The sequence below is a fragment of the Hevea brasiliensis genome, chromosome 8, assembly GCF_030052815.1.
Source record: "Hevea brasiliensis isolate MT/VB/25A 57/8 chromosome 8, ASM3005281v1, whole genome shotgun sequence".
NCBI lineage: Eukaryota > Viridiplantae > Streptophyta > Magnoliopsida > Malpighiales > Euphorbiaceae > Hevea > Hevea brasiliensis.
Window position 1 is genome coordinate 18,931,631 of NC_079500.1, and position 24,535 is coordinate 18,956,165.

Sequence of the window (24,535 nt, forward strand, 5' to 3'; positions counted from 1 at the left end):
AGTGTCTATAGTATTACTCTCAGGTGTTCATCATGCTCCTCTCGATTCTTAGAATACACCAGAATATCATCCACAAAGACCACAACAAACCGATCCAAGTAGGAGTGAAAGATACGGTTCATTAGGTCCGTAAAAGCTGATGGTGCATTTGTTAGCCCAAATGGCATCACTAGAACTCTGCTCTGCTGCTTCGCTCCCTACTAGGAGCAGGTACAAGTGCGTGACTCTCTATCTCATCCTCTATTAGTTCTGGAGGTCTGTGCTCTGAAGGATCAGATGCCATCGATCCTATAAAACAAACAAAGAACATATCTGCATTAGTATCACCTCAACTCTATTTAAAGGCTCATGCATGTAATGCAACTATTTCTTTCTATCTATCTTGGTCTAGGACCGCCTAAACCTATGCTCTGATACCACTAAAATGTGACGCCCCTTACCCATCTATAGTGTAGCTGAGCGAGGAGTGCCACATTTGGTGCCAGAGCACCCTATCTTATGCTATCCTATTCATTGTTAATTTTAAACTTATAGAAAATATATGCAATTTTTTTTATATCACAATTTATTACTGTGGATACCCGGGCAGAGCCCCCTCTGTTTAATTGGCATCTGGCAATTTCCACAAGTTATCTGTTAAAATAATACCATGTCTCATATTTCTACATGTAATATTATCTCATTTCTACTTATACAATCTCAAGTTCATTCATTTATTTCATTCATTCATGTAGACATTCATATGCAGAAATTCATAACTTTAATTACAATCCAAAATACAAACTTATAATTTTTATTACATCACAAACTAGTAATTACATCATGTTTATACATAATGAATCAAAATACTAGTCTATACATGGGCCCTATCAAAATACAAAATGACCAGTGATGTGACTCTGGATAGTGGCAGATCTGGTCAGAGCTCTGTCAAATGTTACTGTGGCGGCTGTGTCGGGTGAGCCTAGTCTCCAGTACCTACGCGATGGAAAAACCATACGTGCTAAGCTGATAGCTTAGTGGTGCATAATTTAAAAGAAATGTAATTAAAAAATTAAAATAATCATTCTATGCTAATTTCCGCAGTTTCTAAGTTATTTATGAATTTTCTACACTTTGAAAGAAATTTAACTTAACAGTATCTTTTCTGGTCATTTCTTATATTTTCAGTCTTGATTTATTTATAATAGTATTAGGCACTGGGCCAGTGGGTAGGCTTTCTAAGCCACAAATATCATTAGTCACAATGGCCAACGGTCCGGCATATAGCCTGTAGAATAATCATGTCACACATGCTTTGTCGATCTATGATTATTTCTATAAGCAGTACTGCTATATGCAGTCCTTAATTGGTATACCAATCGATCCATACAATATACATAAGCCTAGGTTTACTTTGGGCAATTTAGCATTAGTAACTTCTTAGTAGGCTTTTCATGTCATTTTGTAGTGGGAAGGTAGGTCTCACATACTCGTTTAGTGTAATGTAGTGACATCAGAATTTTTTTGTCAATGTGTAGTGGGAAAGTGGGTCCCACATACCTATCTTAAGTAAATTAGAATATAGTGACTTAGTAGGGATAAGCCAATAATATTTTTCAAGAACCTTTCTTTAGGTTCAGATTTGGGACTTTCATTTTGCATATGACTTTGGATAGTTTGTGGCCACTGTTTGGCCACAATTTCCCCAAAGGAAATTATTCTTCTATGTCTCGTCTTTATTTCCCTTTTTGAATCATGTCATTTGGATTTGTATAACACAAGTTATGGTCAATTGGCCATAACTTGGTCAATTCTGAATTTTGGTTCCCTTAATAGGCAGTTTTGGCATTATACTTTGTCAAATTTATTTGAGTAAGTTGCTGCCATATTTGGGTCTACTACTCTTCATAGGATATGTCACTCTATATCTTATGGTCCCTTAGAATTTTTTGTTGTAATTGTTCAAGTCATGTTATGTTACTTATAGTCAAATTATTGACCTAGTCTCAAGTGTCTTATAGAAATTAGGTTTCAATTAGGGCAGTAGATTTGACCCAACATTTAGGCTCTTTACATTCATAAGGTGAGGAAGTTGCCTAAAAGCAAAATTGGAGGTTTATTTCTTAGCTTTCCAGAATGGTATGGCTCATTTTGTTTGAAGACTTATAGTAGGAGTTATCCTTAAAACACTTTGCTGGAATTAATGGTCATTTGAACCATTTCCAGATTTGGTATGCCAAATTAATAAAGTTAATTGACCTAGTTCCCTAAGTTTATGGGTTTCGGTCAAAATACCATTTTTGTATACCTATGTCTTAGTGAAAATTTGACACTAGTTCTAGGGCATTTGGAGTTATATGGACCAAGTTATGGCTTCTTTGCCAAGACTAGTCAAGTGGTCCTTATATGGCAAATTCTGGGCAGTGTCAATTCTGGACAGATTTGGTACTTCAACTTAGACAAGCAATTTGGTTAGGTAAATGGCATTTCTGGGCTTTGTGTCCTCTACAAGAATTGTAGCCCTATGTCTAAGCTTTTTAATGATATAAATTTCATGTCATTTGGACCTGTATACAGTGAGATATTATCGAAAGAATGAACACTGTTCAATTGGTCATTTCTGGGTTCACTAAAATTGCATATCCGGATTTGGTCAAGTTTCATGTCAGTTTTTAGGCAGAATTGGGACATGCTTTATACATGAAAGTTGGAGTGTTTTAGGTCATTTTTCACCTTCAATTGGCCTCATACCAATTGGAGTCACACAAAGTTAGTTTTAACTCAATTCACATTCTGTTTTTAACAAGGCCACAACCTGTAGAAAATAACACTCCCAATAATTCATTTCTCCATCTCCCAAACTTCAAGTATACATTCACGGCTCTTTCTAATATCACCACTCCCAATAATTCATTTCTCCATCTCCTAAATTTTAAGTATACATTCATGGCCCTTCTGATATCACCAATTCATCTCAACAATCAATATCCAGCAGTATACACTAGTCTATAATATGCAACTCAACACCCTAAATTTAATTTGGTCAAGGTCAACAATATGTGCATGGAACAATTGAATAGTGTATGTAATTTCAACTACCAATGCCTAATTCATTTCCACATATCCATGGACACCATACTTCATCATTTAAGTCATGAAATTACATATTTTCTATGTTCCTCAAGGCTGCCAAATTGGGCAGTATCCTTAATTACTCACAATTGTTCAAAGCCCTAAGATAAAGTATCCAAATCAACACTTATACATGCAATTTGATTCTTATACTCTTAGTCACCTTAATCAACATTGTAATTCACCAATTATGTGTCTAATTTAATCACTAATTAAGCTAATTAGGGCTGCCAAATTGGGCAGATTCAAGTCTAAAGAAAATCCCCAAATTCTTAGGGTTACAACCCCTAATTCACAATTAACTTCAAACACACACATATAACCCTATCCTAATTCATGTACTTAGCTTAATTAAGATTTCTAAACATCAATTTCATAAAAAATTAAACAATTTCCCCCTAGTTCCATGGCTACCAAATTAGGGTTTCCCAATTACCCATCAATTCCTAAAATTTTCCTAACACACTAACTCAATTAATATCAAAATCAAGAAATTAAGAGAGGGAAGTAAGGGATTATACACTAACCTTGGATGGCAGCCCCTTGAACAGCCCAATTTCAACTTCTACCTTTTCAAATTAGTATCAATGGCTTCCTTTTGATGTGGGGAATAACTTTGGTGAAGGGAATTTTTACGGATTATGGCTAAAATCCAAGCATACATGTGAAACAATTCAATGGGGAATGAAGCTAGGGTGGTGACAAGGTGAGATGAGGGAGAAGAGATGAGTTTTCTTTTTTCTTTTTCTGATCACTTAACTTTTTATACCCCCCCGCCACTAACTTAAAATAATAATATAATACTCAAAGTTTCTAAATTCCCAATTAACCCCACTTAAGTCCCCTTTAATAGCACTAATGAAATTTAATGTTTTCATGGGGGTTTTTATGGGATTTTCTAAATTTAATACCACTAATTTAGTGGAATTTTTGGTCAAAAGTCAACTTTAAATGTCAAATGAACAAAATGCCCCTCTTCGGGTTAAAGTCCCTCTTTTTCGAATTTACCGATCAGACAATTTCTCCAAATTTTTACACTGTCTATTTTTATTTTTATCTTCACTTTTATCAATTAATTAAATTATTCTTGACATTTTTAATGCCATTTACACCTTGGTAAATTTTTAATTAAACCCCAAAATTTGTTCCTAGGGTTTTTCGAGGGTCCAGGACACTGCTTTTTTAGCCTAATTTCGTTTTAAGTCTTTTATTTTACCTTAATTTTTCTTGTATTTTTCTGTCATGTATTCTATGATTTTATGTGTCCTCATTGTCATTTAGGTGTAGTTCCAGACACCCTGATTGTCCAGACAGACGTCAGTCACCGGGGCAGTAGAATGTACGAATTACTGACGATGAGGGCATTACAATTCTTTCCCTCTAATTAAAATTTCGTCCTTGAAATTTACCTGGTATGAAGAGATGAGGGAACTGCTGCCTCATTGTCTCCTCGCTATCCCAAGTTGCCTCTTCTATGTTGTGGTGTCTCCACAGGACTTTCACCAGTGGAATACTCTTGTTTCTAAGCTCCTTTACTTCCCGTGCCAAGATTCTGATTGGTTCTTCTTCATATGTCCACAATTATCTCTTCTAATAAAATGACATTTGAAGGATCTAATATGTATCTCCTGAGCATCGACACATGGAATACATTGTGAATTTTGTCTAGCTCAGGTGGCAAAGCTAGCCTGTAGACTACTGGACCCACATGTTCAATGACATCGTATCGACCAATAAACCTAGGGCTTAACTTACCCTTCTTACCAAACCTTAGCACTTTCCTCCAAGGTGATACCTTGAGAAACACCTTATCACCAACCTCATTCTCTATATCCTTTCTCCTCAAGTCATAATATGACTTCTGCCTGTCTGAGGAGGCTTTCAGGTTATCTATGATGAGCTTCACTGTAACACCCTAGGCAAATCCCACATTGACAAAACACGGGAGAGATGCTGGGTTTATAAGTTGGTGGTTTGTAACCCCTAGTGACGCGTTTTAAAACCGTGAGGGCTTCAGCCCAGAGCGGACAATATCACTAGTGGGCCGGGCCATTACATTTATGGTATCAGAGCCGCTCCGCGTGCAACCTTGAGCGATGGTGGGGCAAACCTCAATGAGGACGCTGAGTCCCATAAGGGGGCTGGATTGTAACACCCTAGGCAAATCCCACATAGGCAAAACACAGGAGAGATGCTGGGTTTATAAGTTGGTGGTTCGTAACCCCTAGTGACGCGTTTTAAAACCGTGAGGGCTTCAGCCCAGAGCGGACAATATCACTAGTGGGTCGGGCCATTACATTCACTTTCTCTTTAGTCTGCCTTACCAGGTCTGGGCCCACTACTTTCTCTTCACCCATTTTTGTCTAACATAAGGGAGTCTACATCTCCTCCCATATAAGGCTTCATATGGAGCCATCTTTAAGCTGGCTTGGCAGCTGTTGTTGTAAGTAAACTCTACTGCAGGAAGATATCTCTCCCAACTTCCTTCAAAGTCAATAATGCAGCTCTAGAGCATATCTTCCAGCACCTATCATGTCATTCATGTCATGTCATTATTATCAATCTTTTATCATTTATATAATTTACTAAGTTTTATGAGTTACCTTAATCACCCTTTCAGACTGTCCATCCGTCTGAGGATGAAAAATTGTACTGAAGTGCAGTTGAGTGCCTAACGACTCCTGTAGCTTCTTCCAAAACCTCAAAGTAAACCTCGAGTCTCAGTCAGATATAATCGATGTTGGCACTCCATGTAACTGTACTATCTCAGCTATGTAGATTTATGCTAGTCTCTCTAGTGAATAGTCGATTCTGATAGGTAGGAAGTGAGCTAATTTGGTTAGTCTGCCAATAATTACCCAGATGGTATCGTGCTTCTTCTGTGTCAATGGTAGCCCAGTTACAAAATCCATGGTGATGCGGTCCCATTTCCACTCTGGTATGGATATAGGTTACAATAACCCTAATGGAACCTAATGCTCAGCTTTAACCTGCTGGCATGTCAAACATGTGGTCACAAAATCACCAATCTCCTTCTTCATTCCAGGCCACCAATACTATGCCTTCAGGTCATGATGCATCTTAGTACTTCCTGGGTGCATAGCATGGAAGCTACTGTATGCCTCTTTTAGGGTACTCTTCTTCAGTTCCTCATCTCCTGGTACATAGATTCTACCTTTATAATACAGGCATCCTTCTTCTTTCAACTCATAGTCAGTCTCCTTCCCCTCTTTAACTCTACCCATTACAATCACGAACCTTTCATCCCTTCGCTGTGCTTCTTGTATTTGCTGTAGCAAAATTAGGTTTACATGCAACTCAGCCAAAAGTGCCCCATCTTGTGCTGCAGACAACTGAGCATTCAATGCTCTTAAGGCCATCATGGACTTCCTGCTTAGTGCGTCAGCCATTACATTTTCCTTTCCAGGGTAATAGTCGATCACACAGTCCTAATCTTTAAAGAATTCAATCCATTGCCTCTGTCTCAAATTGAGTTCTTTTTGGGTTAGCAAATACTTCAGACTCTTATGATCTATGTATATGTAGCACTTCTCACCATATAGGTAATGCCTTCATATCTTCAGTGCAAATATTATTACAGCCAATTCCATATCATGTGTTGGGTAGTTCTTTTCATGTGGCCTTAGCTGTCTAGAAGCATAGGCAACTACTTTACCTTCTTACACCAGAACACACCCAAGCCCGTTATGAGAGGCATTACTGAAGATCACATAGTTTTTCCCAAACTCTAGTGTTACAGTCTCCTTAAACTCATATCAGTGAATTTGTCATCAATTCTAAGACATTTATAAATTTTTTACACTTGGGGAACAGTTAAATTTAACAGTATCTTTTCCGTTCATTTCTTATACAGTCTAAGTCATTTATAACTTTTCTGTACTTTGAAAATAAAATAATTATCAGTATCTTTTCTGAGTATTAATTTCATTCTCTAACTTTTTAAACTCATATTAGAGTCTTTGGAATTGTATCAGTGTATTTTATGTCATATCGGTGTATTTCATGTCATATCTGTATATTTGGGCCCAAGTAACCTATAACAAACTATAATGCTGGATACACGGGAGTATACAGGTTAGACAGCCATATGTCTACCCTGTATACATCTGTCAAGCACGAGGCCAGCTGTCACACCCTACCCCTCTGTAAGGCATAACATGATCCCGTAGTATACCTAATGAATTACCAACTCCGTCTACTGATAATCCATTAAATACACTACAAGGGATTTTAAAAACTTTTCTTACTTCTTTTACAGTGGTGAGCACTATTTACAGGTGTTAAAAACCTTTTTGAACTGAACTGATAGAACTAACAAATTTGAATTATTTGGAGTTTCTGTAAAAATTTTAGCAGAGTGCCATCTGTATTTTGGATAAAACAGTTCTTCAGAAAACCTGTAAAAAGCACTTCAATAAATTTCCAAATCTCAACTTCAACATTTTTCTCAACCCAACACAGTTCTCAAGTCAAATTCACAGTAATTTTTCAAGAACTGAGATAGAGAAAATATAATACAATTTTACAAGTCAAAATAACTCATAATTATTTTACAACTTCAATGTACAATTTTTATTTACAACTGCTCAAAACCAAAAACAATATGTACATACAGTGAACATACATTACATTACAAAATACAAAATACTGGTATACTCATTATACCCGGTAGTCTCTCGCTGGAGGTACTAGCAGCCTAATCTGCTGCCCTGTCTATCTGTCTACCTGCGACAGCAATAAAAAGCTATCGCTGAGACAATGTCTCAGTGGTGCACAACATTTAACCAAAACAATTTAAATCACAATTCATAAGTCATGTAAATAGTGGATACTTAAAACCATAGTTAATTTCAAGACAATAATTGTCAAACAGAATTTAAACTCCATTTCTCAATATCACAATAATTTCAATAAGCCAGATCATGGTTGAATTCAAAAGACAGTATATGTCAATAAGAGTTTAAATTCATTTCACAATCTCACAATACATATCAATAAATCACACACAGCTTAATCATGTTTCAAAGTTCAATTCGTCCCAAAAGCCGATGGCTAATGAGGTATTCAATTCGTCCCAAAAGTCGATGACTAATGAGGAATAACATAGCTAGCTAGCAAAAATATGAGTACTCATTCTATTCATCCTCAACAGGCACACACCTCAACACTTCAGCCAGAGAGGGAATTCAATTCGTCCCACTAGACAAGCTAATGAGTAATACAATCAATATACATGATAGTTGTGGTTTCAAACCATTTCCAATGCTTTTAAATCAATAAGTATCCATCAATGTCATTCAAACAATTTCTCACAGTTTCAAATCATTTACAATGCTTTTCAAGCAATAAATATTCATTCAAATACATTTCCATAATTTAAAACAATAATATACAAATAGTCAATATTTATTTCAATTGAAAATAATTCAAAAGAAATAGTTGTTGTGCACAAACCTTTGATATTTGTCTCCTGGTCTTGACTCAGTATTTCTTTCCCTTTTGCTGAGTCCTTATTAACTGAGAAACACAATTTGAAGTGTTTCAGTACTAAATTAAACTGTCTCTAACGATAATGTTCAATAAGTAATTCACTGAAGGCTATTATTTGCTCAATCACCTAATATACCAACCCTCGATGCGTTTTAGGTAAATTAGGTTTTGGTTTCATTAATATGTCACATTCGATAGGGTTTTAGGTTTGGTACGTGTTACCAAACTCAATTCTATGTATATTGCGTTTTCTTGCATTTCATTGGAAATTGCTGGATTTCGGGATACTAGTTTAACCTAGCCGGACGACCCATTTCCCTCGGTTTTCGGGTTTTGGTCAAAACTAAAAACTTGTAGATCTATGTCTTATTGCACGCGGGGCAAAATTTTAGGTCAATCTGAGTTAATTAGACTAAGTTATGGTCATTACACTATTGCTGGTCAAATGGCATCAAATTAGGTCAATTTTAGGTCAATTTGGTCAACTTTGGTTCGGCCAGTTTTTGGACCCGAACTTGTGCAAGTTGTTTGACTTGCTTATGGTCATTTCTGGGTTTTGGTGTCTTCATAAGACTTGTAGGTATGGGTCTTAACTATTCATGGTTAAAATTTCAGGTCAATTGGACCTGTTTTGAGTGAGTTATGGCCTAAACACTCACTGCTGCCCAATTGGTCATTTTTCAGGTCCTAATTGTACCTAATCCGAATTGGTCATTTTCTTAGGTCACCTTGCAAGCAGAATTTTGGTATGCTTTCTCAATGAAAGTTGGCACATTTTGTGCCTAGTTCCACCTCTAATTGGTCTCATACCAATTGAGGTTACACATTTAAACTTATTGGCTAAAATGTACACTGCCCTTAGTTACCTTGCTTAAACACACATCAATCACACACTTACCTTGCAATATGTTTACTTCCCTAACAAATCTGTTTTGGTACATTACCAAAAACATATTCCACTTTACATTAACATCACTTTGGGCAGATTACAATTATCCTCAACACACCAAATATAATTCTAATTTCCAAAGTCCAAATACAATTACACATACACATAAACATTACTAGTTTTTACATACACTTTACACAACAATTTTATATACATATCCATCTATCCTTAATGCCACAATTCTGCCCATATCTTCATGAACACATATACTTATCCAAGAGTTCCAAGGCTGCCGAAAATGTTCTTCAACACCAAAGTGTCCTACAATTCATCAATTCCCATCCAAGTGCAAAAATCACCATACACATATGAAGTAATTCACTAGGTTATTAAATCACCATAACCAACATCATTTCCCATCAAATATATGCACAATTATCTCATCAAATACATGACTACATGGCTGTCCAAAATGAACACAACAATAACTCTTCAAACTCAAAAATTTTCTTCACAAATCCAACACCCATAACATGCACACAAAATTTAACAAAGCCATCTTCAAAAATGCTAACTTACCTTATGGTTGGAGCTTGTTAAACCTTGCTTAAACTTCTCAAATTTGGTATCAAACTCTTCCTTGTGATGAGTAAACCATTTTTCATGAAGGAACCTAAGTGATTGGAGTTGAAAATGGAGAGGTTAAGTGAGCTCATGCAAAACGCCCATGGAGGTTTCTCTCATCCTTCAATTCGGCAACTTTGGTACAATGAAGAAGATGAACATTCTGATGGGTATAGTGGACTTACATCAGCATTTTTATGCTTAATTAAATCCCTAGTGGTCCACTAACTAAGTTTAAATCATATAATAAGCTTAATTTCCCTTTATTCCACATTAACCCCTTAATTTCTACTATTTACTTTAGGTACCACCAAATAAATTTTTCATTTCATTTTCTAAGTGTAATATTGTTTATTTTTAATGGAAATTTAGGTCAAAAGACAATTCGGGATGTCAAATGACCATAATGCCCCTGTTCGGGTTGCATTCCTGATTTTTCGGTAACACCGGATTTTGTCTGTTTTTCGATTTCTCACTTTTCTTTGTACTAATTATTTAATTTTTCTTTGATCTTTCTAATGATATTTATTCTTCAATAAGGGTCTATTTAAGTCCTAAAAATGTTTTCAAGGGTTTCCCGAAGACCAGGGCTAGTCAACGGTCCACGCCGTGACTTCCTGTCTGATCACCATCGCTAGGGTTCCCGGCTCGCTTAACTTGGTTACTCTTCTTTGCTATTATTTTTCCTTTGTTTTTCTTGTATTTTCTTTTCTTGTATTTCATTATTTTATGTCTCCTTACTCATATTGAAGTGTGGTTCTAGGCATCCTAGCTGTCCGGACAGCACTGGTCACTGGAGCAGCAGAACGAACTACCGAACTTTGGGGTGTTACAATTCTCTCCCTCTTAAAATAAATTTCGTTTCGAAATTTTACCTGGCATTAGTCTCTGAACAGCTGAGGGTGCTGTCTCCTCATATCCTCTTCACGTTCCCAAGTAGCTTCCTGGCCTGAATGATGGTTCCACAGCACTTTAACCAGGTGTATCTGTTTGTTCCTCAGCTGTTTCACCTCATAAGCCAGAATTTTTATGGGTTCTTCCTCATATGAGAGGTCTGGATTTACTTCAATCTCTTCAACTGATAGTACATGAAATGGGTCAGATCTGTACCTCCTTAACATGGACACATGGAAGACACTGTGTATCCTTGCTAGTTCTAGAGGTAATGCCAACCGATATGCCAAAGGACCCACTCTTTCCAGAACTTCATATGGTCCGATGAAACGGGGACTCAGTTTCCCCTTTCTGCCAAATCTCATAATTCTCTTCCAAGGAGAAACTTTAAGGAATACCTTATCACCCACTGCGTACTCAATATCTCTTCTTTTCAAATCAACATAGGACTTCTGACGGTCTGATGCAGCCTTGAGTCTATCTCTAATCAATCTGATCTTTTCCTCTGTCTGCTGGACAATTTCTGGCCCAATCATCTTCCTTTCACCTACCTCATCCCAACATAGGGGAGTTCTGCACTTCCTGCCATACAATGCTTCATATGGAGGCATCCCAATGCTTGATTGGTAGCTGTTGTTATAAGCAAACTCAATCAAAGGCAAGTGTGTATCCCAACTACCTTCAAATTCAATCACACAAGCCCGTAGCATATCCTCCAATATCTAAATAACCCTTTCGGTGGCCATGCATGCGTGGGTGGAATCTTTGTCTTTGAAGTTCAATCTAGTTCCTAGGGCTCTCTGAAGACTACCCAGAATCTAGAAGTGAACCTAGGATCTCTCGACACAATTGATCTGGCACTCCATGCAATTTTACAATCTCATATATGTACAATCGGCCAATCTTTTCGGGCTATAGTCCATCCGAACTGGCAAAAAGTGAGCAGACTTGGTCAATCTGTCAACTATAACCCATACTGCATCATGACTACTCTGTGTCCTTGGAAGTCCTGTAACAAAATCCATAGTTATTCGTTCCCATTTCCACTCTGGTACTGACAAAGGATGTAACAAACCAGCTGGAACTTGGTGTTCTGCCTTTACTTGCTGACAAGTTAGGCATTTGGAAACGAATTCAGCTATATCTCTTTTCATGCCCATCCACCAGTAATGCTCTTTCAGCCCTCTGTACATTTTAGTTCCACCAAGGTGCATAGCAAAAGGAGACTCATGTGCTTCCTTCAAAATGATTTGTCTCAATTCAACATCATTAGGAACGCACATTCTGCCCTGATGTAGCAATAAACCATCCTCTCTCACAGAGAATTCAGGTTTCTTGGCCTGCTGGACTTCTTTCAGTAGCTTCTGATACTTTTCATCACTCTGAGCAGCCATTCTGATCTGATCAATCAACACTGGCTGTACATGCTAAGCAACTAATGTCTGTCCCTCATCGTCAATCTCTAAACTGGCATGCTGTGCTTTCAATTCATATACCATGGACATAGGCGAAACTCTGAGACTTGCCATAGTCTTGCGACTTAAGGCGTCAGCCACCACATTTGCTTTCCCTGGCTGATAGTCTATTAAGCAATCATAATCTTTAATGAGTTCTAACCATCTCCTCTGCCTCAAATTCAATTCCTTCTGGGTACCTAAGTACTTCAAGCTCTTGTGATCTGTGTAAATGTAGCATTTCTCCCCATACAAATAGTGTCTCCAGATCTTCAGAGCAAAAACAATAGCTGCTAACTCCAGATCATGTGTTGGGTAGTTCCTCTCATGTGGTTTCAGCTGGCGTGATGCATAAGCAATGACATTCCGATCTTGCATCAGTACACAGCCTAACCCATTGTGAGAAGCATCATTATAAACTGTGTATTCTTTACCCGGAGTAGGTAAAGTGAGGACTGGAGCTTCCGTCAAACACCTCTTCAACTTATCAAAACTTTGTTGGCATTTATCAGTCCACTGAAATTTTACATCTTTCCGAAGCAGCTTAGTCAGTGGAGAAGATAACATAGAAAATCCCTTCACAAACTGACGATAATATCCAGCTAAACCCAGAAAACTGCGAATTTCTGTGATGTTCCTGGGCGGCTTCCAATTAAGGATAGCTTCTACCTTGCTAGAATCTACCTTGATCCCTTCAGCTGACACAACATGTCCCAAAAAGGAGATTTCTTTCAGCCAAAATTCACATTTTGACAATTTGGCGTATAGCTGTTTCTCCCTTAAGGTCTGCAGTACAATCCGCAGATGTCTGTCATGCTCTTCTGCATTCCTTGAATATATCAAAATGTCATCAATAAACACCACCACAAATTGATCAAGGTATGGTCTGAAGATAGTGTTCATCAGATCCATAAAAGTAGCTGGAGCATTTGTTAACCCGAATGGCATTACTAGAAACTCATAGTGGCCATACCGAGTTCTGAAAGCAGTTTTTGGAATACTCTGATCTTGCACCTTCAACTGATAATAACCAGATCGCAAATCAATTTTGGAGAATACAGCTGCACCCTTCAACTGATCAAACAGATCATCAATGCGAGGCAATGGATATCTGTTCTTTATTGTCACCTTATTCAACTACCAGTAGTCAATGCATAAGCGAGAGTACCATCCTTCTTCTTAATAAACAACACCGTGCTCCCCAAGGTGACACACTAGGCGGATGAAGCCCTTTTCAAGTAATTCTTGCAATTGTATCTTCAACTCCTTCAACTCGCTGGTGCCATTCTCGTATGGCGTTATGGAGATTGGATCCACACCGTGCATAACATTAATTTCAAATCGCACTTCTCCTTCCGAGGTAATCCGGCAATTCATCAGAAACACATCCGAAAGTCATATCTTGTAGGGATGTCCTTCAATCTGGACTCCCACTTGGGTGTCTACCACATGTGCCAAGTATGCTTCACACCCCTTCACGATCATTTTTCGGCTAGTGCAACCGAAATGATGTTTGATGGCAATAATCGCCTCTCCTCAGATACCACATCACTATACCGAGGAAGGCCAAAAGTGATCTTTTCACCTCTGATCAATCATGGCATGATGCCTAGCTAACCAATCCATGCCCAAGATGATATCATAATCTCTGAAGGGCATTTCAATGAAATCAGATAGGAAAGTGTGTCCTTGGATCACCAAAGGACAATCTCTATACATTCTATTAACCCTGACTTCCTGTCCTAGTGGACTTGTTACTAGCACCTCAAAGTCCATTTTTGTACATGGAACAGCAATGCAATCAATGATGCTAGCACTCACATAAGAATGGGTAGAGCCCGGATCAAATAACACAAACACATTTTGGTTAAAAGTTGAGAAGGTACCAGCCACAACATCAGATGTCTCGGCCTCTTCCCTCTGTCTCATTGCATAGACTCTGACCGGAGCACTGTCTTGCTCTGAATGTTTTACCGTGCCTTGGCTGCTTGCTGGGCTACCTCTACCCCTGCCTCTACCTCTGTTAGGTGGTTGTGAACTTTTAGTGACAGGGCTCTGAACTGACCCTTCTGCAGTAGTAGGAGGTGGTCCAACTGTGCGACTACTTGTGCAGTCCTTGGCAAAGTGTCCTGTGCCTCCACAGTTATAACAGGCTCCAATAGCCTTATAGCATATCCCACCATGATTTTTTCCATAAGCTTCACATTGGCGGGGAGGGTAGGAACCTCTGGTACTCTGCTGACCAGATAGGGGAGGTCTCTGTCCTGAATATCTTCCCCTACCAGACTTCTTGCCACCTCTGCCATGTCCCCCATAGTTCTTCCTCTTTCCAGTAGGACCACTAGAACTCTGTTCTACTGATTTTCCCTCTTTCTCTATCTTCTCTGATCTCTTCTTCTCAGGAGCAGTCTCAAACTCAATTCTTTCCAACTCTAGGGCTTGAGAAACAAGTTCAGAGAAGTTAGTGTGTTTAAAACCAACCACTTGTACTCTGATACTGGGCTTCAAGCCAGTTTCAAACCTCTTGCATCTCTCCCTGCTAGTAGCAAGCAAACTTACTGCATAATGGCTCAGGCAGGAAAATTCTCTTTCATACTCAGCCACTGATCTGTTCCCCTGTTTCAGACTTAGGAACTCTTACAGCTTCTGGTCTACATAAGCATCAGGGACATATTTCTGTCTGAATTCCCTGAGAAAGTCATTTCATGTTAATACTGCAGGTTCTACCAGACTGTGGGGAATGGTTTTCCACCAGTCATAAGCATCCCTCTGTAGCAAAGATACTGAGTATTCAAGTCTGAGCTCCTCTGTACAATGAAGTTTCTTGAACACCCTATCCATCCTCTCTAACCATTGTTCAGCTTCTAGAGGATCTACTGTCCCCTTAAACTCTGTAGCCCCATATTTCATTAATTTATCATACTGCCTAGTAGGAGACTGTGGTTGTACCACTGGTGTCTGTATTGGGACTTGAGTAGGTACATTGCCAGCCATTTATTGAAACATTGCAGCCATCTGCTGAGCGAACTGAGCAAGAAACTGCAGATGCAGGGCCGGTGTCTTCTTGAACCACTAACATTTTGTAGGCACAGGGCATCCCCTTGCACCTCGGCCTCAATAGATCGACGATCAACGATCACCCTCTTCCATATTCAATGCGAGGATTTTAGATCTCTGAACAAATAACACAAGGAGATTTCCTCCGTTAGTGCATTTTTATAATGTAATGTCTCGTATGTATCAAACAATGATATTGAGCAGTTGTACTATGAAGAAAGAATATTCAAATAACAGGTGAAAACAGAATTTAAAAACTTTGCTCTGATACCACTAAAACATGTCACACCCTACCCCTCTGTAAGGCATAACATTATCCCGTAGTATACCTAATAAATTACTAACTTCGTCTACTGATAATCCATTAAATACACTACAAGGGATTTTAAAAACTTTTCTTACTTCTTTAACAGTGGTGAGCACTATTTACAGGTGTTAAAAACCTTTTTGAACTGAAGTGATAGAACTAACACATTTGAATTATTTGGAGTTTCTGTAAAAATTTTGGCAGAGTGCCATCTGTATTTTGGATAAAACAGTTCTTCAGAAAACCTGTAAAAAGCACTTCAATAAATTTCCAAATCTCAACTTCAACATTTTTCTCAACCCAACACAGTTCTCAAGTCAAATTCACAGTAATTTTTCAAGAATTGAGATAGAGAAAATATAATACAATTTTACAAGTTAAAATAACTCATAATTATTTTACAACTTCAATGTACAATTTTTATTTACAACTGCTCAAAACCAAAAACAATATGTACATACAGTGAACATACATTACATTACAAAATACTGGTATACTCATTATACCCGGTAGTCTCTCGCCGGAGGTACTAGCAGCCTAATCACGCCTGTCTATCTGTCTACTGCGACAAAGAATAAAGCTATCATTTGAGACAATGTCTCAGCAGTACAACATTTAACCAAAACAATTTAAATCACAATTCATAAGTCATGTAAATAGTGGATACTTAAAACCATAGTTAATTTCAAGATAATAATTGTCAAACAGAATTTAAACTCCATTTCTCAATATCACAATAATTTCAATAAGCCAGATCATGGTTGAATTCAAAAGACAGTATATGTCAATAAGAGTTTAAATTCATTTCACAATCTCACAATACATATCAATAAATCACACACAGCTTAATCATGTTTCAAAGTTCAATTCGTCCCAAAAGCCGATGGCTAATGAGGTATTCAATTCGTCCCAAAAGTCAATGACTAATGAGGAATAACATAGCTAGCTAGCAAAAATATGAGTACTCATTCTATTCATCCTCAACAGGCACACACCTCAACACTTCAGCCAGAGAGGGAATTCAATTCGTCCCACTAGACAAGCTAATGAGGAATACAATCAATATACATGATAGCTGTGGTTTCAAACCATTTCCAATGCTTTTAAATCAATAAGTATCCATCAATGTCATTCAAATAATTTCTCACAGTTTCAAATCATTTACAATGCTTTTCAAGCAATAAATATTCATTCAAATACATTTGCACAATTTAAAACAATAATATACAAATAGTCAATATTTATTTCAATTGAAAATAATTCAAAAGAAATAGTTGTTGTGCACAAACCTCTGATATTTGTCTCCTGGTCTTGACTCAGTATTTCTTTCCCTTTTGCTGAATCCTTATTAACTGAGAAACACAATTTGAAGTGTTTCAGTACTAAATTAAATTGTCTCTAACGATAATGTTCGATAAGTAATTCACTGAAGGCTATTATTTGCTCAATCACCTAATATACCGACCCTCGATGCGTTTTAGGTAAATTAGGTTTTGGTGTCATTAATATGTCACATTTGATAGGGTTTTAGGTTTGGTACGTGTTACCAAACTCAATTCTATGTATATTGTGTTTTCTTGCATTTCATTGCAAATTGCTGGATTTCGGGATACTAGTTTAACCTAGCCGGACGACCTATTTTCCTCGGTTTTCGAGTTTCGGTCAAAACTACAAACTTGTAAATCTATGTCTTATTGCACGCGGGGCAAAATTTTAGGTCAATCCGAGTTAAGTAGACTAAGTTATGGTCATTACACTATTGCTGGTCAAATGGCATCAAATTAGGTCAATTTTAGGTCAATTTGGTCAACTTTGGTTCGGCTAGTTTTTGGACCCGAACTTGTGCAAGTTGTTTGACTTGCTTATGGTCATTTCTGGGTTTTGGTGTCTTCATAAGACTTGTAGATATGGGTCTTAACTATTCATGGTTAAAATTTCAGGTCAATTGGACCTGTTTTGAGTGAGTTATGGCCTAAACACTCACTGCTGCCCAATTGGTCATTTTTCAGGTCCTAATTGTACCTAATCCGAATTGGTCATTTTCTTAGGTCACCTTGCAAGCAGAATTTTGGTATGCTTTCTCAATGAAAGTTGGCACATTTTGTGCCTAGTTCCACCTCCAATTGGTCTCATACCAATTGAGGTTACACATTTAAACTTATTGGCTAAAATGTACACTGCCCTTAGTTACCTTGCTTAAACACACATCAATCACACACTTACCTTGCAATATGTTTACTTTCCTACCAAATTTGTTTTGGTACATTACCAAAAACATATTCCACTTTACATTAACATCACTTTGGGCATATTACAATTATCCTCAACACACCAAATATAATTCTAATTTCCAAAGTCCAAATACAATTACACATACACATAAACATTACTAGTTTTTACATACACTTTACACAACAATTTCATATACATATCCATCTATCCTTAATGCCACAATTCTGCCCATATCTTCATGAACACATATACTTATCCAAGAGTTCCAAGGCTGCCGAAAATGTTCTTCAACACCAAATTGTCCTACAATTCATCAATTCCCATCCAAGTGCAAAAATCACCATACACATATGAAGTAATTCACTAGGTTATTAAATCACCATAACCAACATCATTTCCCATCAAATATATGCACAATTATCTCATCAAATACATGACTACATGGCTGTCCAAAATGAACACAACAATAACTCTTCAAACTCAAAAATTTTCTTCACAAATCCAACACCCATAACATGCATACAAAATTTAACAAAGCCATCTTCAAAAATGCTAACTTACCTTATGGTTGGAGCTTGTTAAACCTTGCTTAAACTTCTCAAATTTGGTATGAAACTCTTCCTTGTGATGAGTAGACCATTTTTCATGAAGGAACCTAAGTGATTGGAGTTGAAAATGGAGAGGTTAAGTGAGCTCATGCAAAACAACCTTGGAGGTTTCTCTCACCCTTCAATTCGGCAACTTTGGTACAATGAAGAAGATGAACATTCTGATGGGTATAGTGGACTTACATCCGCATTTTTATGCTTAATTAAATCCCTAGTGGTCCACTAACTAAGTTTAAATCATATAATAAGCTTAATTTCCCTTTATTCCACATTAACCCCTTAATTTCTACTATTTACTTTAGGTACCAACAAATAAATTTTTTATTTCATTTTCTAAGTGTAATATTATTTATTTTTAATGGACATTTAGGTCAAAAGACAATTCGGGATGTCAAATGACCATAATGCCCCTGTTCGGGTTGCATTCCCGATTTTTCGGTAACACCAGATTTTGTCTGTTTTTCGATTTCTCACTTGTCTTTGGACTACTTATTTATTGTTTCGTTGATCTTTCTAATGATATTTATTCTTCAATACGGGTCTATTTAAGTCCTAAAAATGTTTTCCGTGGTTCCATGATCCGTAGCTAGTCAACGGTCCACGCCGTGACTTCCCGGTGCGGTCACCCATCGCTAGGGTTCCCGGCTCGCTTAACTTGGTTACTCTTCTTTGCTATTATTTTTCCTTTGTTTTTCTTGTATTTTCTTTTCTTGTATTTCATTATTTTATGTCTCCTCACTCATATTGAAGTGTGGTTCTAGGCATCCTAGCTGTCCGGACAGCACTGGTCACTGGAGCAGCAGAACGCACTACCGAACTTTGGGGTGTTACACCAGCTGTTAGGCACGAGGCCTGCTATCAAGCACGAGGCCTGTTATCAGGCTTGTAAAGCCATAAATAAGGTTAGACACAATGGCCAATGGGTAGGCATATAGCTTGTAGAATAATCATATCAGACATATATTGTCAGTTCATGATTTGCTCTATAAGTAGTATTGCTATCTATGGTCCCTAATTGGTATACCAATCAATCCAACTATATACATATAAGCCCAGGCATACTTTAGGCAAATTAGTACTATTAAGCACTTATAGTTTTATTATTTCATGCTATGTACTATTAAGGGTTCATAATATATTTTTATTTCACTTCATGTACTACCTATGCTTTATACCATTTCCATGTTATTATAATGGGAACATAGGTCCCAAGCACTTATTCATATAACTTATGTATTTATCACTCTCATTATTTTATGTCATGTACTATACATATTTATAGTATTGTTATTTCATATATGATGGAAACATAGTTTCCAAGTGCATTTTCCTATGACTTATGTGTTTAGCAAACCATTTAAGTAAATTTTTATTTTATGTATCAACTAATTTCATGTCACCTTGTAGTGAGAAAGTAGTTCCCACATACCTATTTCATGTACTTTTAGCATGTAGTGACTTATTTTGGATAAGTCCTTACTAAAAACAATTTAATTCAAGAACCTTTCTTTAGGTTCAGTTTCACTATTTTGACTTTATATATCACATTGAGCAATTACAAATTATTACTTATTTCTTTGAAATGTACATACCACTTTATAGTGGGAAAATAAGCCCCACATACCCTTTCATGTGGTTTAGTATTTAATGGCTTGTTAGGGTTAAATTCCTACCATAAGATAATTTATCTCATGGACCTTTCTTTGATTTCAATTTTTGTGTCTTACTTTTGCCTATCCATATGATCAGTTTGTAGCCACTGTTTGGCCACACTTCCTTCATGGAAGTTGTGCCTCTATGTCTTATCTTTATTTTTCCTTGTAAATCATGTCAATTTGATTTTTAGAACTCAAGTTATGGTCAGATAACCATAACTAACTCATTCCCAAATTCTGGTTCCTTAACTAGGTAGCTTTTGGACTTAAAATTTACCTAATTAATGGAACAGGTTGCAGTCACTTTTAGGCATGGTGATCTTCATAAAAATTGTTGCCCTATGTCTTATGATCATTGAGAAATTTTTATCACAAGTTTTCAAGTTTTGTGGAATTATTTATGACCAATTAACTGACCTAGGTTCATGTACCCTCTGCCAACAGGGGCTTAGTTCAGGATAGTGACTGTAGGTCACTTTTTGAGATTCTTAAATTCATAATTTGAGGAAGGTTCCTAAAACAAAGTTGTAGCCCTGTTTTCAAGTTTCTGGAAAGGTATGGCTCATCTCAATTGAATTTTCTAGTGGGAGTTATGACTAAGAGACTGTTCTGGGGTCAAGTGAAGTTTGGTCAGATTGTAGGTTTTGATGCAGTGACTTATTTTAACTATTTGACCTAGTTTTCTTATTTTCTGGGTTTTGGTCTGTGTCTTGTGGACATTTTCCACTGGTTTCATTGCATTTGAGTTATTGTAGACCAAGTTATGGTCATTTGGCCAAAACTGGTCGGGTGAGGTTAGGTCCAACAGTTTCTGGGTAACCTAATTCTGGGCAGTTTTGTAACCCAACTTGAGCCATCAATTTAGTTTTGTTTTTGGCATTTCTAGGTTCAGTGGTCTTCATGAAAATTGTAGCCCCATATCTAATCTTTTCAATTGTATCAGATTCAGGTCATTTGGACTAGTGTAGAGGGAGTTATGACCAACTATTCATTTGGTCATTTTCTGGGCTTAGTGCAGGGTAATTCGGATTTGGGCAGTATTTAGGTCAAGTTTTGGATAGAATTTGGGCATGGTTTCTTCATGAAAAATGGGCTATTTTGGGTCTAGGTTCATATTTTAGTCCTCATACCAATTGGAGTCACATATTTTCAGTTATGGTTCAAAACTTAAAACTCATGCTGGACTCATTGAGTCCCAAAACCTGCAGAAAACAAGCACTCCCAATTTCAATTTCCTCCATCTTTCTTACTTCAATTGGCATGCATAACACTTCTATAAGCAACAATCTCAACTCAACCAAGTCAATTTCAAGCATTTACATAAAGTCCTTGCAACATATATATAAACCCTAATTCCAATCACCCAATTTACACAAACTCAACTCTTTTATACTTCTTATCATATCAACTATTCAAACATCCTTATGGAACCATTTTTCATCATTTAAAAACATCAAACCTCACAAGATTCATGGCTGCCGAAATTAGGGTTCTTCAATTCCTTTTTATTCGTTTTCATTTTCATGGAATACTCACTCATCTCATCATTCTTACAAGATTTAAAGAAGAGAGGGAGTGGTATTTTTGCACTTACCTTGTGACCCAACTTGCAAACTTCAATTTCTCTTCTTCAAATGGGTATCTAAAGAATCCTTATGGAGTGGGGAAGATTGTTTGTGAAGAGAGCTATGGGTTTTGATGGGTAAATGAAGAGGAAATCAAGCTTTAAGCTTTATAACAATGGTGGGGAGGGAGAGACCAAAGGAGACGGCAAGGAGAGAGAGAGAAGAGGAAAAATAAGATGGTTGGTGGGGTTTTGTATCTTGTGGGTATTTATATATATACATTTATGTGTACTTAAATTTTTTTTTAAAATTTCATAAGCCTTTTTTTTCTTTTCTTTTCTTTTCTCATTTTCCAATTCATTTCATAAATTTTTAATTTATGTTTATTATTTTATTCTCTCAATTTTTAATTTGACATTTAGGTCAAAATTCACCTATGGGGGGTGAAATGACCAAAAATGCCCTTCGGGGTGCATATCGGGTTATTTTTATTATTTTTGTATCAATTAATAAATTCTCTAAATTTTATTTTATTTTCTCTAAATTTTCTTTAACATTTTTAATGTCATTTTTACCTAAATAACCTTAAAATTGGGTCCCAAAATTATTTCCTATATTTATTAATTTTTTTTTTACATTTATTTCATTAATTTAGGTCTTTTCACTATAGTTTAAGTGTAGTTTCAGATATTCTGACTGTCCGAACAGACATTAGTCACTGTAACAGTAGAATGTACGGACTACTTACGGCGAGGGCATTACAGTTTTCATATAAGAAATGATTTTTTTTATGTGTTTTATATTTGAGGATGTAGTTTAAATAATAATAATTTTGATGTTTTGTAATTTGTTTTTTAAAATATGATAAAAAAATTTAGCCTTTTAATACTAAATTTTTAATGTGAAATAAATTGATTGTTGAGATATGTTTCTGTTTACAAAATGATAATTCAATTAAAATTCATCCTTCATCAATTTTTTTGTTAAAGCAACCAATCTAAATTTGAGGATTAAATTATTATAAATGTTAAAATTTTAGAAATTAAACCGTTACAAAATGTGAAATATATTGAACTAAATTATTACATTTTTCAATCTATTAATAATTCTTCTATTTTAATTTTTGTTGAATAAGAAATAAATATAAATACTTTTTTTATATTAATAATTCTTGTATTTTTGTTAAAAAAAAAAAAGTAACTTCATAGCTCATGCTACATGCAAAGCCTTGAATTCCTATTTCTTACATGTAGGGAATATTTCAATATATTTTATATTTTCTCTAATTTAAGTTCAATAACTCCAATTTTCAAAAAAAAAAAAAAATGCAATAACTCCATAGACAATCAAGGTCTATTGGTCCAGCAGAACTTGGTGGAGCCTCTTGACCTTCAAAGGACCGGTGAACTAGTTCAGGATCGATTACCGCAGAAGATATATCCTGGCTAAGTGAAAGCTCCATTTTTGAGTCCTACTTCATATTTGGTCCTTGGTTTTCAATCATCATCTTCGAGATGGACTGTTCTGGCAATTTGGGTCCTGCAAGTTTGCAAAACTCGGTGAAATTTGAGAGGAATAGAAAGAGTTTGGAAGACAGGTTTTTGAAAACAGAACTGAGGAAGAGGAGGAAGAAGACGTGGAAGTCAAGAGAAAAGAAGTATTGTCAAAGCTATCAAACATGTCTTCTTTGGCTTTTTGGTCCTCCATTGGCTTGGAGAAGCAGGTCACGTGTGATGTATTGTCCTTGGAAGTCCTTGTCTCACTGTTGTGTGGAGAAGAATCCATCAATGGAGGCCATAAAGATGATGGCCCTAATTCATTTCCATATGAACTCATCCTCACCAATCCTGCAATATGGGTTTTCTTTCCTCCAGAGCTCTTTTGGAAAACTTTGCAAATAACCCATTCATTCTGCAAATAAAGAAAGAGAATTCATCAATATTCAATAGCAGCACCAAGAAGGCATAGTAAATAAAAAAACAAAACAAAGTAAAATAGGGGAAACAGAAGAAGAACAAGACCTTTGCTATTTTAGGAAGATTATACACCGAGTATTTTCCCTCTAATCTATACTCCTGCATAACCCAATTGGTTTTTGTTCCTTTAGGGGCTCTCCCTTTGTTGAAAACCAAAGTCAAGGGTTTTAGCCCTGTAGATTTCCTTGTCTTTGCCTGTGGCTTGCAATAATCAGAAGCAGTAGCTCTATTCTTATGGGTCACAAAGATAACAAGATCCCGAAAGGGCATTATTGCAGAAGAGTTATTTGTTCGTCTAAAATTAAAAAGGACCAGTTTTCACCTGGAAGATTATTCTACTCTATTTAGATCATCTCTAAACAGAATATTTTAATTATCTATATTTGTATTTTTTTTCTCTCTTATGAGAATATTTTACTGCACTCTTCTTATTATCCTTATTAAAGAACTGCTAAATTTTATGTAAAAAAATGATAAATTTTACTCAAATAATTATTTTATTAACAGATTACATATATCAACAATTAAATTGCTTTTTTTTTAAAAAAAAATAAATGAATTAAATTGTATTTTGTAATACTTCAAAAATTAAATTATAAATTATCTAATAATTTTCTAGTGTAAAACAAAATTATAGTCAAATCCAACA

At 36.3% G+C, this 24,535-nt stretch overlaps 1 pseudogene; it reads right to left on the reverse strand.

Moving 5' to 3' along the window:
- Positions 1-23,219: 23,219 nt before the first annotated feature.
- On the reverse strand, positions 23,220-24,156 carry LOC131182086 (NAC domain-containing protein 100-like; annotated as a pseudogene).
- Positions 24,157-24,535: the final 379 nt, after the last annotated feature.